Here is a 13577-nt window from a genome sequence, read left to right on the forward strand (position 1 = left end):
GCTTGAAAAAAAGCTCTCCCTGAATCTGTTTGTTCTCACCTTTTTGTACTTCTAAAAATGTCTACTAATAGTTCAAAAAGGTGGTGTCCAGCATGAGACCAATAACTGACTACTTTCTCTGCTCTGTTGACACAGCGAGACTGATGTATTTCCTCAAGAGAGACTTTACCACCCACAATTTCCTGTGTAGTGCTAATTATTTTCTGTTGTGAGGCCTTATCTGCTAATACATCATCACGCTGTCAATAGAAGGATAAAAGGTCTCTTAATACTGCTGCCAGGAAAGGGGATGTATGGAGAGGAGATGGGGGGCAGTGATTGACCCCTGTACATTCAGATGTTAGAGCAACTCTGTGTTAACTGCTGTATAGAGAAAGTGAGAGAACATAGCCCAAAACTTCTTCCAGCTGCTATCTGTACTAAAGTAGGCAACCCTGAAAGCTGTGAAAATATATATATATATATATATATATATATATATATATATACACATACATACATACATACATACATACATACATACATACATACATACAGTGCCTTGCAAAAGTATTTACACCCCTTGAAATTTTCCACACTTTGTCATGTTACGACCAAAAGCGTAAATGTATTTTATTGGGATTTTATGTGATAGACCAACACAAAGTGGCACATAATTGTGAAATGGAAGGAAAATGACAAATGGTTTTCAAACATTTTACAAATAAATATGTGAATAGTGTGGCTTATATTTATATTCAGCCCCCCTGAGTCAATACTTTGTAGAACCACCTTTCGCTGCAATTACAGCTGCAGGTGTTTTTGGGTATGTGTCTACCAGCTTTGCCCATCTAGAGAGTGACATTTTTGCCCATTCCTCTTTGCAAAATAGCTCAAGCTTTGTCAAATTGGATGGAGAGCATCTGTGAACAGCAATTTTCAAGTCTTGCCACAGATTCTCAATTGGTTTTAGGTCTGGACTTTGACTGGGCCATTCTAACACATGAATATGCTTTGATCTAAACCATTCCATTGTAGCTCTGGCTGTATGTTTAGGGTCGCTGTCCTGCTGGAAGGTGAACCTCTGCCCCAGTCTCAAGTCTTTTGCAGACTCTACCAAGTATTCTTCTCAAATTGCTCTGTATTTGGCTCCATCCATCTTCCTATCAACTCTGACCAGCTTCTCTGTCCCTGCTGAAGAAAAGCATCCCCACAACATGATGCTGCCACCACCATGTTTCATGGTGGGGATGGAGTGTTCAGGGTGATGTGCAGTGTTAGTTTTCCGCTACACATAGCGTTTTGCTTTTTAGGCCAAAAAGTTCAATTTTGGTCTCATCTGGCCAGAGCACCTTCTTTCACATGTTTGTTGTGTCCCCCACATAGCTTCTCACAAACTGCAAATGGAACTTCTTATGGCTTTCTTTCAACAATGGCTTTCTTCTTGCCACTCTTCCAAAAAGGCCAGATTTGTGGAGCGCATGACTAATAGTTGTCCTGCGGACAGATTCTCCCACCTGAGCTGTGGATCTTTGCAGCTCCTCCAGAGTTACCATTGGCCTCTTGGCTGCTTCTCTGATTAATTTTCTCCTTGCCTGGCCTGTCAGTTTAGGTGGATGGCCATGTCTTGGTAGGTTTGCAGTTGTGCCATACTCTTTCCATTTTTGGATGATGGATTGAACAGTGCTCCATGAGATGTTCAAAGCTTGGGATATTTTTTTCTAACCTAACCCTTCTTTAAACCTTTCCACAACTTTAACCCTGACCTGTCTGGTGTGTTCCTTGGCCTTCATGATGCTGTTTGTTCACTAGTGTTCTCTAACAAACCTCTGAGGGCTTCACAGAACAGCTGTATTTATACTGAGATGAAATTACACACAGATGAACTCTATTTACTAATTAGGTGACTTCTGAAGGCAATTGGTTCCACTAGAATTTAGTTAGGGGTATCAGAGTAAAAGGGGGTTGAATACAAATGTACGCCACGCTTTTCAGATTTTTATTTGTAAAAAATTTTGAAAAGCATTTATCATTTTTCTTTCACTTCACAATTATGTGCCACTTTGTGTTGGTCTATAACATAAAATCCAAATAAAAATACATTTACATTTTTGGTTGTAACATGACAAAATATGGAAAATTTCAAGGGGTGTGCATACTTTTTCAAGGCACTGTATATGACTGTGGGAACAAGTGGATATGCCAGGATTGTGCCTGCTGTTAGAACCATGAACCAGGTATCAAATTTTTCATCTGGCGATGGGTTTCCCAGTTATTAATATACAGGATTTATATTTAGCGGCAACAGTTTGCGTAGCGTTTTACAATATGAGGGCAAACAATACAGTTGAATACAGGAGGAAGCAGAGGGCTCTGCTTATTTAGACCTTACAATCTCTAAAAGGAGAGGGTCAAGTGATACAAAAGGTAATTATTGTGGGGGATGAGCCGATTAAGAAAATACATGTACAATTTTTGGGTGGAGGCAGGATAGGCTTCTCTGAAGAAAAAAAGTCTTCAGGGATTGCCTAAAAGTGGACAGAGTAGGAGATAGTCGGACAGATTGGGCTAGGGAATTCCATAGGATAGGATAGGCTTGGGAGAAGTTCTGCTGGCGAGCATGGGATAATGTGACAAGGGAACTAGAGAGCAGGAGGTCTTGGGAGGAATGAAGAGTGTGATTTGGTTGATATTTTGAGACTAGGTTAGTGATTGAGCTGGGGGCCAAGTTGTGGATGGCTTTGTTAATTGTTAGTATTTTGAATTTAACTCGGTGGGTGAGTGGCAGCCAATGGAGGAAATGGCAGAGAGCAGACACTGAATGGTTGGCAAAGTGGATGAGTCTGGCAGCAGCATTCATGATGGACTGAAGGGCGGATAACCTATGTAAAGGTACGCCAATGAGGAAGGAGTTGCAGTAGTCGAGGTGAGAGATAACCTGGGAGTGAATTAGGAGCTTTGTGGTGTCATTGGTTAGGAAGGGTGTATTTCGGAGATGTTGCAGGAGGTTGAGATGGCAAGCTTTGGAAAGTGATTGGATGTGGTGCTGAAAGGAGAGTTCAGAGGATTACACCTAGCACCCTGGCGTGTGGGTACAGGTTGATAGTTGTGCCATTGATCATGACACAGAAATCAGGGGAAGGGGCGCACTGGGGAGGAAATATTATGAGCTTGGTTTTGGATAGATTGAGTTTGAAGAAGTGGTGTGACATCCAGGCTAATATGTCGATCAGTAAGTTAGTGATATGTGAGGAGACTGATGTTGTGAGCTGAGGGGTAGAGAGGTAGAGTTGAGTGTTGTCAGCGTAGAAATGTTATTGAAAGCCATGGGAGGCTTGATTAGCTAACCCAGGGAGGAGGTGTAGATTGAGAATAGGAGAGGTCCAAGAACAGAACCTTGGGAGACCCTAACAGAAAAAGGAAGAGGAGGAAGTAGAATTGTAAGTGACACTGCAGATGCGGTGGGATAGGTAGGAGGAGAACCAACGAAGAGCACAGTCATGGATACCAAGGGAGTGGTCAATTGTATCAAAAGCAGCCGATTAGTCCAGAAGTAGGAGTACATTTACTAACAGCAAAAACCAATGGACTCTATTCTTAGTGTCCATTGGTTTTTGCTGTTAGTAAATCATTTGTGATTGGGATGTACCAAAATTTTGGTGGCCAAAACGTTTAAACTGAAAATACCTCGGGCTTTGAAAATAGGCACCGACACAGGTGCCGAAAACAGCCCCGTGGTCGCCCGGTGGTTCTCAGCCTTACCTGAGAACCCATCCAACGATCCTGACAATGGGCATAGAGATCAGTGAAGGAAAGATGGCCTCCACTCATCTATGCCCTTGGAGGACTGGAGCGACGTCATTACGTCACTTCAGGTTCCAGTGCCTTTGTCTTTTTTCTCCATAAAGAGGACCTGTTACTGCTTTTTTTCTATCACAAGGGAAATTTCAATTCCTTGTGATAGGAATAAAAGTGAAAAAAAAAATTAAATTAAAGGGGCAGTGTAAAAAAAAAAATAAAATAAAAAATAAAAGATGTTTATAGTGCCCTCGTCCCCCCGTGTTCATGCGCAGTGGTGAACGCATATGTAGGCCACGCCCACATATGTAAATAGTGCTAAAAAAACACGTGAGGTATTTAAAAAAAAAACAAAAACCTATAAATGTTGCCCTGTGTAGAAAAAAAAAACATAAATGTGAAAACAACCATAAACATAGTGAGTGAACAAATTAGTGTATAAAGACCGTAAGGTAAAAATATTCCATATACAGGGCAATAAAGTCCACGTGAATGATGACCTCCACAAATTTGTGAGGAGTTTTTGTTCCTTGAATATAGTTTTGTTGATATAAATTCTCTTTCATCCAATTAATCACCGATCATGTACAAACCAACACTATGTGAATAAATGGACGCTTACCAGATGAGAAGACCCCTTAACTATAGGGAGTTATCAGCTTTATGTCGATGAATTATCATCCAGATTTCCATAACCTGTCAGGACCCAAGATCTCTCAAATTGTGTCAGGACACAGAATCCGCATAGATCAATGAGCCATCCCCATTGCGGTGTCAGGATAGTGTCATTGAAAACAAAGCATGCTATACGAACAATGTACCTTTTTATTTGCGCAAATAAAATCCTACTTACAGGTTAATAAAGAAACTAAAGCATTAAAAAAAAAAAAAACTTCCAAGATGGCGGACAGCGTGATGATGTCAGAGGGAGGCTCCGCCCGACATGAAGAAATAGAAGAAAACCAAGCCTTGATTTGGAACACAACCAACCTTAATTATATACAAACCGAAAGATGTCACATCCTGGGACCAAACCTCAATACACTTAGAAATAAAAATATAGAAACGGAGTAAAATTAAATACATATATAGTACATGATGCCAAATACCATAATCTTAATCCAATAAACAATTTTAACATAGAAATCCAACACTAAATTAATAAATTGTAATTAAAAATTTTTTAAAAATGTATTAAGTTACAATAAGACCCAAGGAAAACTCATAAACCAATATACCCTGCCATGTCCCACAATGAGAGATGGAATTGGTAAGGGATATATGAAAGACAGGACAGAGTACCAAATGTTTTGTCAAACATTTGCCCTGCACACTCCCAGCACACATGTACGGTACTCACATAAAGGTCCCGATCTCCTCTTTCGATTGGGACCTTTCCCGATTATGTGACCGCCGTGACGGCGAATCACGGCTGTCACATGACCCTAAAACCTCGCCTCCTGACTTCTGAAACCCTTAAAGGGCCGGGAGGCGCTGGCGCCAAGGGGTTAATATTCCCCACATGTTCCCCAATCTAATTTGGAGGGTGCAGGTGGTCCTTGCAGTATATTGAAGGCCAGATGGGCACTGTAAAAGATAAACTACATTAGATAAGTGCAGGTAACGAAGGATGAAATAGAATAATTCCTAGATGTAGCAGTAGACACAAAGGAAGTAATGCCCTTCCGTGAACATGTATTATTTTGGCATATTGCACACTTTTTACACCTATAAAAACATTTTAAGTCCTGGAAAAACGTGGTATGGCATGGGGGATAATATACATTCGGGGCAATCTTATTGCGCAACGATGGAACCCCTCGAAATTTAACTGGTGGTCTGGGGGGTAACACACACCCCAATATTCCATCGTTGCATAAAATATATCAGTTTTTTTTTAAATTCTCCTAATAAAATAATGTTGACCTAAAAAAAAAGTGATAAATGGGCAAACAAACTGACTAGTCTCCTTATTTTTTACCGATCTCTCCAAAAGAAGATCCTTGCTATCTAACTTTTGAACTGAATCCAAATCCTTATCAAGACTAACCTAACTATAACCCTTATCTAAAAATCTAATCTTCAACATTTAGTGCCTGTGTGTGATACTTTTTAATGTTAGTACAGTTTCTCCTGATCTGTAAAAATTGACTACACGGGATCGATGGCAACTATCTGTTGGGATGTAGGCATTACAATCAATAGATTTAAAGAATGTCGAGGTAATGAAACCTTTATCACTTCTAGAAATCGTCAGATCTAAGTTCCATGATGAATTATTTTTGTATCAAAAGAAGGTCCAATCCATTGGTGATCCATTTTTAAAAAATGTTATATTTTTTACATATATTCAGATTTTCTTTTAACATATAAAAAGTAATTTTAGCATATATTTTTACATATATTTGTAAATGCATTCCAAAAATGTAGATTTGGATTTTTAAAGACACACCGTATATTTGAAATGTATTTTTAAAAATATTTTTCATATATTTTGTAATAAATATAAATATATAATATGGCCAAAATTGTAGCATTTCAAATATGTCAATATATTTGGGAAGAATATTTTTAAAATATATATCAAATATATTTTTCTTTCATGTGGGTATCCCCTATCTAAAATCTTTTCCAACTCTTTTTTTTTTATAACCTCCCACTGGATTCTTCTTCAATATTGAATATGTATTCTCAGCTAAAATTCTATCCATTTCCTTATTATACGAACTTTTATCGAGAACAATGACCCCCTCCCCCCCATCTGCCGGTCAGATAACCATATCTTTATCATCGCACAATTGTTGTATCCCTTGCTCCAGATTCTGTTGTAATCGTGGTTTAGTAAACTTAAGATTATCAAGGTCCCTAAGTACCACATTCCTAAATACTTTCACTGATGGTATCCCACCCGGGGGATTAAATAAAGAAGCGTTACTCAAACCAGAATGTTGAATATTAGTATAGGAATTAGATCTGGAGGTATATGGGTTTTTAATAAAATATCTCTTGTTCAATTTACGTATATATTTATGTACATCAGCAAAAGGTTTGGAATCTATCCAAACCTTTGGGTGGAACGTAATTGAGTCCTTTGTCAAGAGTTAAATATCAGATATAGTTAGTTATTTCAAACTTAAATTATATACCCCTTTGCCAATTAGACTTTTTTTTTTTAACTTAGGATGCTGTTTCTTCCCCTCTCTGTTACCTCTCCTCGTTCTGCCTGTCCTTTTTGTTCCTTGATTGACCCGGTAAAAATCCGCTGGTTGAGTCCTATATTGGGGTTTGGTATAGGTGTAATCCCTTTCACTAGGGTTCCTATTAGACAAGGGATAAGGTTTCCCATGGGCAGAATCATTTATATCCCATCCTCCCACCCTAGGGGAATCATAATATAATTCCCTTTCCTCATAATTCTGATAAGAATTATGATGACAATTATGGGGATGGGGTTCCCTAAGGGCCTCAAATATATTGTTGGTAGGTATATTATATTGAACATAATTTGCATCCCTATGACCATAGGTATAATCACTCCTGTCTTTAGGGTGTGGATAAGGAGATCTGGGTGGACGATAACCACCCCGGCCTCTAGAGTGATGATATTCTCTGGGAGGGGGGGGGACCTAAAAGGTGTCCTTCCTCCGGGCAGTGGATAATCTTTATAAGTGTCTCTAGGGGTGACCTATAAAGGTCTCTTCCCCAAGAATCATGATGATCCCTAGGAACTTCCCTTGTATGGTAGTCCTAAATGAAGAAGGTAGTGTTTTTTTTAGGGGAGAAATACCTGGGGTGACCGTCTCCACCCTCTGGCCCAGTTCCACCCTCCTCCACATCACTCCATCTCACAATTTTGCGTTTCAACCTTATTCTGCCATGCAAACACTATTCCAGTCTGATGATCTGTAATTTCCCTATTATATTTCTTTCTCTTTTTATTTTTTTGTTCAGTTTCTTCCTTTTCCAAGGCCTTATTCAAATTGGTAGAGCGTTCCTTGTATTCATTATCTCCATATAGGGAGTGAGTTTGCCTTTGCATTCTCTAATTTCAAGGTCCAAATATTTGAGTTTCTTTCTAAGCTCTACCAAAAATATTAAGGAACCTACACCAGCCACGTAGAAATACTTAAACCATTCTCAAACCAAAAAATTGCGTTTGAAAAATATATACATTTTTAAAAACGGTCTGTGGGGTGAAATCCAGACTGAAGGGGATCAAGAAGGTTATTCTTGATGAGGTGGTCGCTCAGTTGGTTATAGACCAGGCGTTCGAGGAGTTTGGAGGAGATGGGGAGTAGGTTGTTAAGATTGGTGGGGTTCAAGGAAGGCTTTTTAAGTATAGGGGTGACTAGTGCATGTTTTAGAGTGTTGGGGAAGGTGCCAGATGAGGGTGAGATTGAAGATGTGAGTTAGAGAGTATAGGATAGAGCTAGAGGGTGACCGCAGTATTTGACAGGGAATAGGGTCCAGGGGACGGGTGGTTAGGTGGGCGTTAGAAAGACGTTTAGCAACCTCGTCTGTAGTAGCAGGATTGAATAAGGATAGTGTTGAGTATACCTGTGGAAATTGGGTGTTAAGTGGGGGAGTTATCTGTAGAGTGAAGCTTTCATTACGAATTGTATCAATCTTTGAAGTAATTAGCGATCTCCTAGACCGTGAGTTAGTGGATGGAGGACGAAGAAGAGAGTTAAAGGTAGAGAAGAGTTGACGGGCACTGGATGAGAAGGTGTTAATGAGTGATAAAATAGGTCTGCTTGGCAGTGTGGAGGCAAGAGTTGTATTTTTGGATGGCAGTTTTATAATTATTGAAGTCTTTGTGAAACTTTTTGTCTTACGCCACAGGTGCTTTTTTTGAGACTTCTGGCAGAGGACAGGGATCTATTTTAGACAGAAGTGGCTAGATTGGGGAAGGGCAGGGATGAGATAATGTTATAGAGATGATCCGTAGCAGAAAAGAGGTTAAAGTTGCAAAGATCTCTACGGGTAATTGTTAGGCGGTTGGAGGGAGAGGTGGTGGAAGACGGAGAGAGTGAAACTAATAGGGTGGTGATCAGAGAGAGGAAAAGGATTGTTGGAGAGGTTGGACGTAGTGCATAGGTAGGAGAATAAAAGGTCAAGTGTGTTGCCTTCAGAGTGAGAAGAAGCATGTACCCATTGTTTCAGGTCAAATGAGGAGGTTAGACTAAGAAGTTTAGAAGTAGCAGGATTGTTGGTATTCACAGGGATGTTGAAGTCGCTGAAAATGATTAGTGGGAACTTCAGAAAAGCGAAAGTAGAGAAGCAATGCAGAGACGTCATCAAGGAAAGTTGTATAGTGATCCAAAATAAACAACTCAAGTATCCCCTTCCCCCTGGGCTCATGTACATCCCACACGCATATGTTAATATGCTAAAGCCCCCTGTTGGCTGACGGCAGAGCCGGCTCAGGCTCTTGGTGGATCCAAAGCATATGGTTGGGATCTTTTCAGATTCCTGCACCGGCATCCGGCTCAGCTCCCACCCCCTACACAGCCTGGTGCTCCATTGAGTGCAGGAGGGGCAGCAGAGAGTTGGTGACTGACAGTCACCAGTTCTCTGCAGCCTGAAGACCGAGAGCTGAGTGACTAACGGTCTTTAATTGTTCAGTTCTCCCTCTTAGAGCTGGCAGGTGACAGATGCAAAATCAGACACATCGATGTTAAAATGCTGAATTTAACATGTATGTGAAAAATGTCAGAATTGGCCTGGACATGAAGTGGTTAAGGGACACATGAATTTAGAGACTGCCTAGGTTATACTGCCTCCTACAGAAGGATTGGACACTGGCAAATGAAAAAAATTGCATAGAACAAGATGTAACAGCTCAAAGTGCTGCCTTATGTAATTAACGTATATCCAGTGTCTACACAATGTTAAAATTAAGGTTCAAATTCAGCAGTCTATAGTGAAGTTATGCAATATTCTTCCAAAACAATAAGTGTCAAAATCACTGTTCCCATAGAAGGCTGGTGTATTCTCACATAAAAGAACAAATGGCAAGAAGTGCCCATATAGCTTAATTTCGTTTTTATTGTATAAATATTAAAATTGGTTGCACTTACATAGAAAGTACTTTAAAAAAAGCATTAGGAACACCGCACTGGACGTTGCGCACCGGAATTCGTTCCACCAGCCAGATGTGACTTCCCGGCTAATCTCTGCTAGCACGTTTCACCCTCCCACAGGGCATTTTCAGAGGCTGGAGACAGTCACCATTAAGGTGTTTTTTTATATGCTGATTGCTTCTCCCACTCCACCCAAAGTTAGTCCGCCCTGTACACCCAAGCCACAGGGTACTTCCTCCCCTGGCCATGTTATTGTTATTAATCGGGCGTACATAATAACTTTATATCTGCCATACACCCCCGTATGGAGTAAGTGTATTACATGTCATTCCATATACATCTTTCGTAAAATTTTAAATAAAAAAAAACTACAAATCATTTAAAACAGATTAAATCTAAAATTTTTACAAATTGGGTAAAGAATAAGTTCACCTTTCGTAACATTAACATGTTCAGGGTGTAACATGTAACTTGTTACGATCAGATCGGCCCCTGCTCCCCCCCCCCCATCTCCCCCCTCGCTAGCTGTCAAATTTAAAACAAAACGTGGCTGTGTCAATCATTCAGTCATCTGTGAAGGAGAAACTACAAGTCTCGACAGCCTTAGCGGCTGTCAGCTTGTAGTCCTCAATGAACTACCATAGTGCTGTGAAGTACATCTTGTATGAGCAAGCAGATATGCTGACAGATCTGCAGGAGAAAAATGTTAATTTAAAAATAGAAAAAATAGAAAATAAATAGATATTGGTAAAAATAAGGAAATAAAAATTATAACACAAATATAAAATAATGCACAGTTGAAACTAAACCCATATTAAGCCACTAAAAAAAAATAAAATTTAGAATTTAGACCACAAATGATTTCACCACTAAAAATTTTAAATAAAACAACATCCAATTTTATATTGAGACCTTTTGAGCACCATAGTTCCCAGCTGGTAAATTAATTTAGTTTCATTTTGAGATCTGTGCCCATGTTCTCTGCTGTTACATATATGCCCAACAAGGACCAGCAACTTACTGATATGTTGCTGGACTTTGAGTAGCTATACCGGGATGATGCCTGCAGCTACAGGCATCATCCTGGTATCGTTTTATTCAGCGGGGGGTCAGCTTTCATGTAAAAGCAATCCTAACTGGCTGCTTGATCATTTTTACAAGCAGTCAGGGTGGATTTGATTTAAATCAAACTGATATAAATCACGATTTAAATCACTAGTCAGTAAGGCTTGATTTAAATCCTAGTTTTCTAAATAAAGACTAATTCTTGCTGGTATAACTTTAATATGCAAGTAGATGAAGATTTTTAGAATAACAACTTTTCATATTAGTTTTTTTATCCCCAGTTTAATAGGTTAATCATTCATATTCGGACAACTTTTCTGTTGTACTTAGGAAGGAGAAAAATAATCATTACCTTAATAATAACAATTTAAATAGATTTATTCAACTGAAACAATAACATTCCAGCATATGTTATTTGCTTAAACATCCATGTTTGTTAACTAATTTGGCTAAACAAAATATATATATTTTAAGAAACGTAGACTGTCAGCCCCTTCCTCCTCACACTTAGTTTCACTTTCTTCTTGTGCAGATCTATTCCACTCCAAGCAATCAGAAAAATATTGTTTCTATTCTATTCACTGAACTTCTTGAAACTTAGCACTGAAGGGGTTGATTCTGTATTCATAGGTTTGTAGAAGTTAGGATTAAGGTCTTTCTTAACTCTGTTCATGTGATAACATTTTTGCTGTGAAGAGGCATGTGATCTCCGCTGAGTCAAATTCAGTTTTGATAACTGCAAAGTAAACCAAGCATCTGTGATAATATCTTGTAGGCAGAGAAACTGCCCAATAATCTTACAAAAACCTCTGGAAGAGCATGACATTGTGAATGGATTAATGGAATTTATTTACCAAAAAAATTAAACATATACAGCCTTATTCTACATAATTAAAAAACTAATCTGTATTTCATGATGGAATAACCTTTGGATGGTAATATATTTTCCTCAAAAAGCATTTTTAAAAAATCTGATTGAAATAAAAAAAAATCTGATTTTTTTTTTTTTATTTTTAAAAAAAAATCATTGATTTTTATCCACCCTGCAAGCAGTGGGAAGGAACATCCCCCCTCCACCACCACATCCCCCACACCCCCCCTACCTGCCACCTTCCATGGCTTCCACTGGCTCTCTTGTCCCACAGGGAAGTCTGAGAATGCAGCTGGCAATTCCAATAACTGACCATAGAACTGATCGCAGACTGGAATACCTCCAATTATCTTTATGGTCTAAGAAACCGTAAGCTACGAGCATTTAATCCTTTCCGTTTAACTAGATATAAACAAAGAGCCATGGAAAGCCATTTTTAAATTGGGAAAGCATCTGATCACACCGATCGTGGTGTGATCAGATGCTTTAAGGGCAGAGGAGAGATCTAGAGTCTAATAGACCCCAGATTTCTCAGAAAAGAGTACCTGTCACTGCCTATTGCTATCACAGGAGATATTTACATTCCCTGTGATAAAAGAAAAGAAAGGGACAGTGAAAAAAAAAAAACCCTCAATTTTCCTTTCTTCTTCCTTCGTATGACCATGTTCTTGCGTCTGCATGTCTTCTATGGGGGGAAGGGGGGGTACAGAGTAAAAGACTAGCAGATTGAATTCATGTTAACCCATGCTAACCCATGAAAGGTAATTATTTTTTCATGATAAATTTACATCCAAAAGAGGGGAGTTGCCTTGGGGGCTAAGTTAGACTAAATGGGAGGAGGCGGAAGACCTATACCATAGACCTAGGAAAGAACTGAGGGCATACCAAAGATATATTGATGACGTGTTCCTAGTGTGGGAGGGGTCTCGGACTTCTTTTAAGAGAAATTAATATAAACAAGTATGATATCGCATTTACAGCCAATTATAGCACTGAAGTGGTTAATTATTTGGATCTAGAAATTTACAAGGAAGAAGATAGGCACTGCACACATACTTATTTCAACGATACAGATTGGAATGGTTACATTCTGGTCACAAGTGACCACCACCCTTGATGGCTTGAAGCAATACCCAAAGGACACATTATGCAGAATAGGTGGAACTGTGATCATGAAGGCAACTTTGACCTACACTTTGACCGACAATCCCAAAATCTGGTCAACAGGTTTGTAGAAAAGGGGCAACAAAAGAAAGGCAGAGCTTACAAAATAAAGAGAATCAGTTTAAGACTATGAACAGGCAAGAACCTCTAAAACCTAAACAGAATAGAACTGATAAATATGGTATTGCCTTTAGTTTGGAATTTAACAGGCAATACAAACAAGTAGAAAAAACTGTTAATAAATACTGGCCCATTCTACAAAGGGACCAATCGTTTGTTAGTGTGCTCTGAAACAGACCAAAATTGGAGGACGCCTATAGAACATTTTGAAGGACAAACTGCTAAAAAGTGTCCCATATCCACCAAAAAAGGTGAAATTTTTGGACCAAGTGGACTTGCAATAAAGACAGTAAGAAACTCGCACATTTTTGATATACTGTTACAGGGAGGCCTTACCAAATAAAAAACGTTCATCAAATGTTAGTAGTACACGTCACCTATCTATTAAAATGTATGTGTGGCTTACAATATGTAGGTAGAACTGCCAGAGAACTGAGGACTAAGCTAAGGGAGCACATTAATAATATAAAAAAAAGGGTTCTGCAACCACAGCCTAA

At 39.1% G+C, this 13577-nt stretch overlaps 1 protein-coding gene across 1 annotated transcript in view; it reads left to right on the forward strand.

Moving 5' to 3' along the window:
• Positions 1 to 13577, forward strand: part of CTPS1 (CTP synthase 1) — a 72024-nt gene that overhangs the window by 10430 nt on the left and 48017 nt on the right. The window lies entirely within an intron of this gene.

This window comes from Staurois parvus, unplaced genomic scaffold, assembly GCF_062004578.1.
Source record: "Staurois parvus isolate SC_StPar_1 unplaced genomic scaffold, SC_StPar_1.0 ptg000394l, whole genome shotgun sequence".
NCBI lineage: Eukaryota > Metazoa > Chordata > Amphibia > Anura > Ranidae > Staurois > Staurois parvus.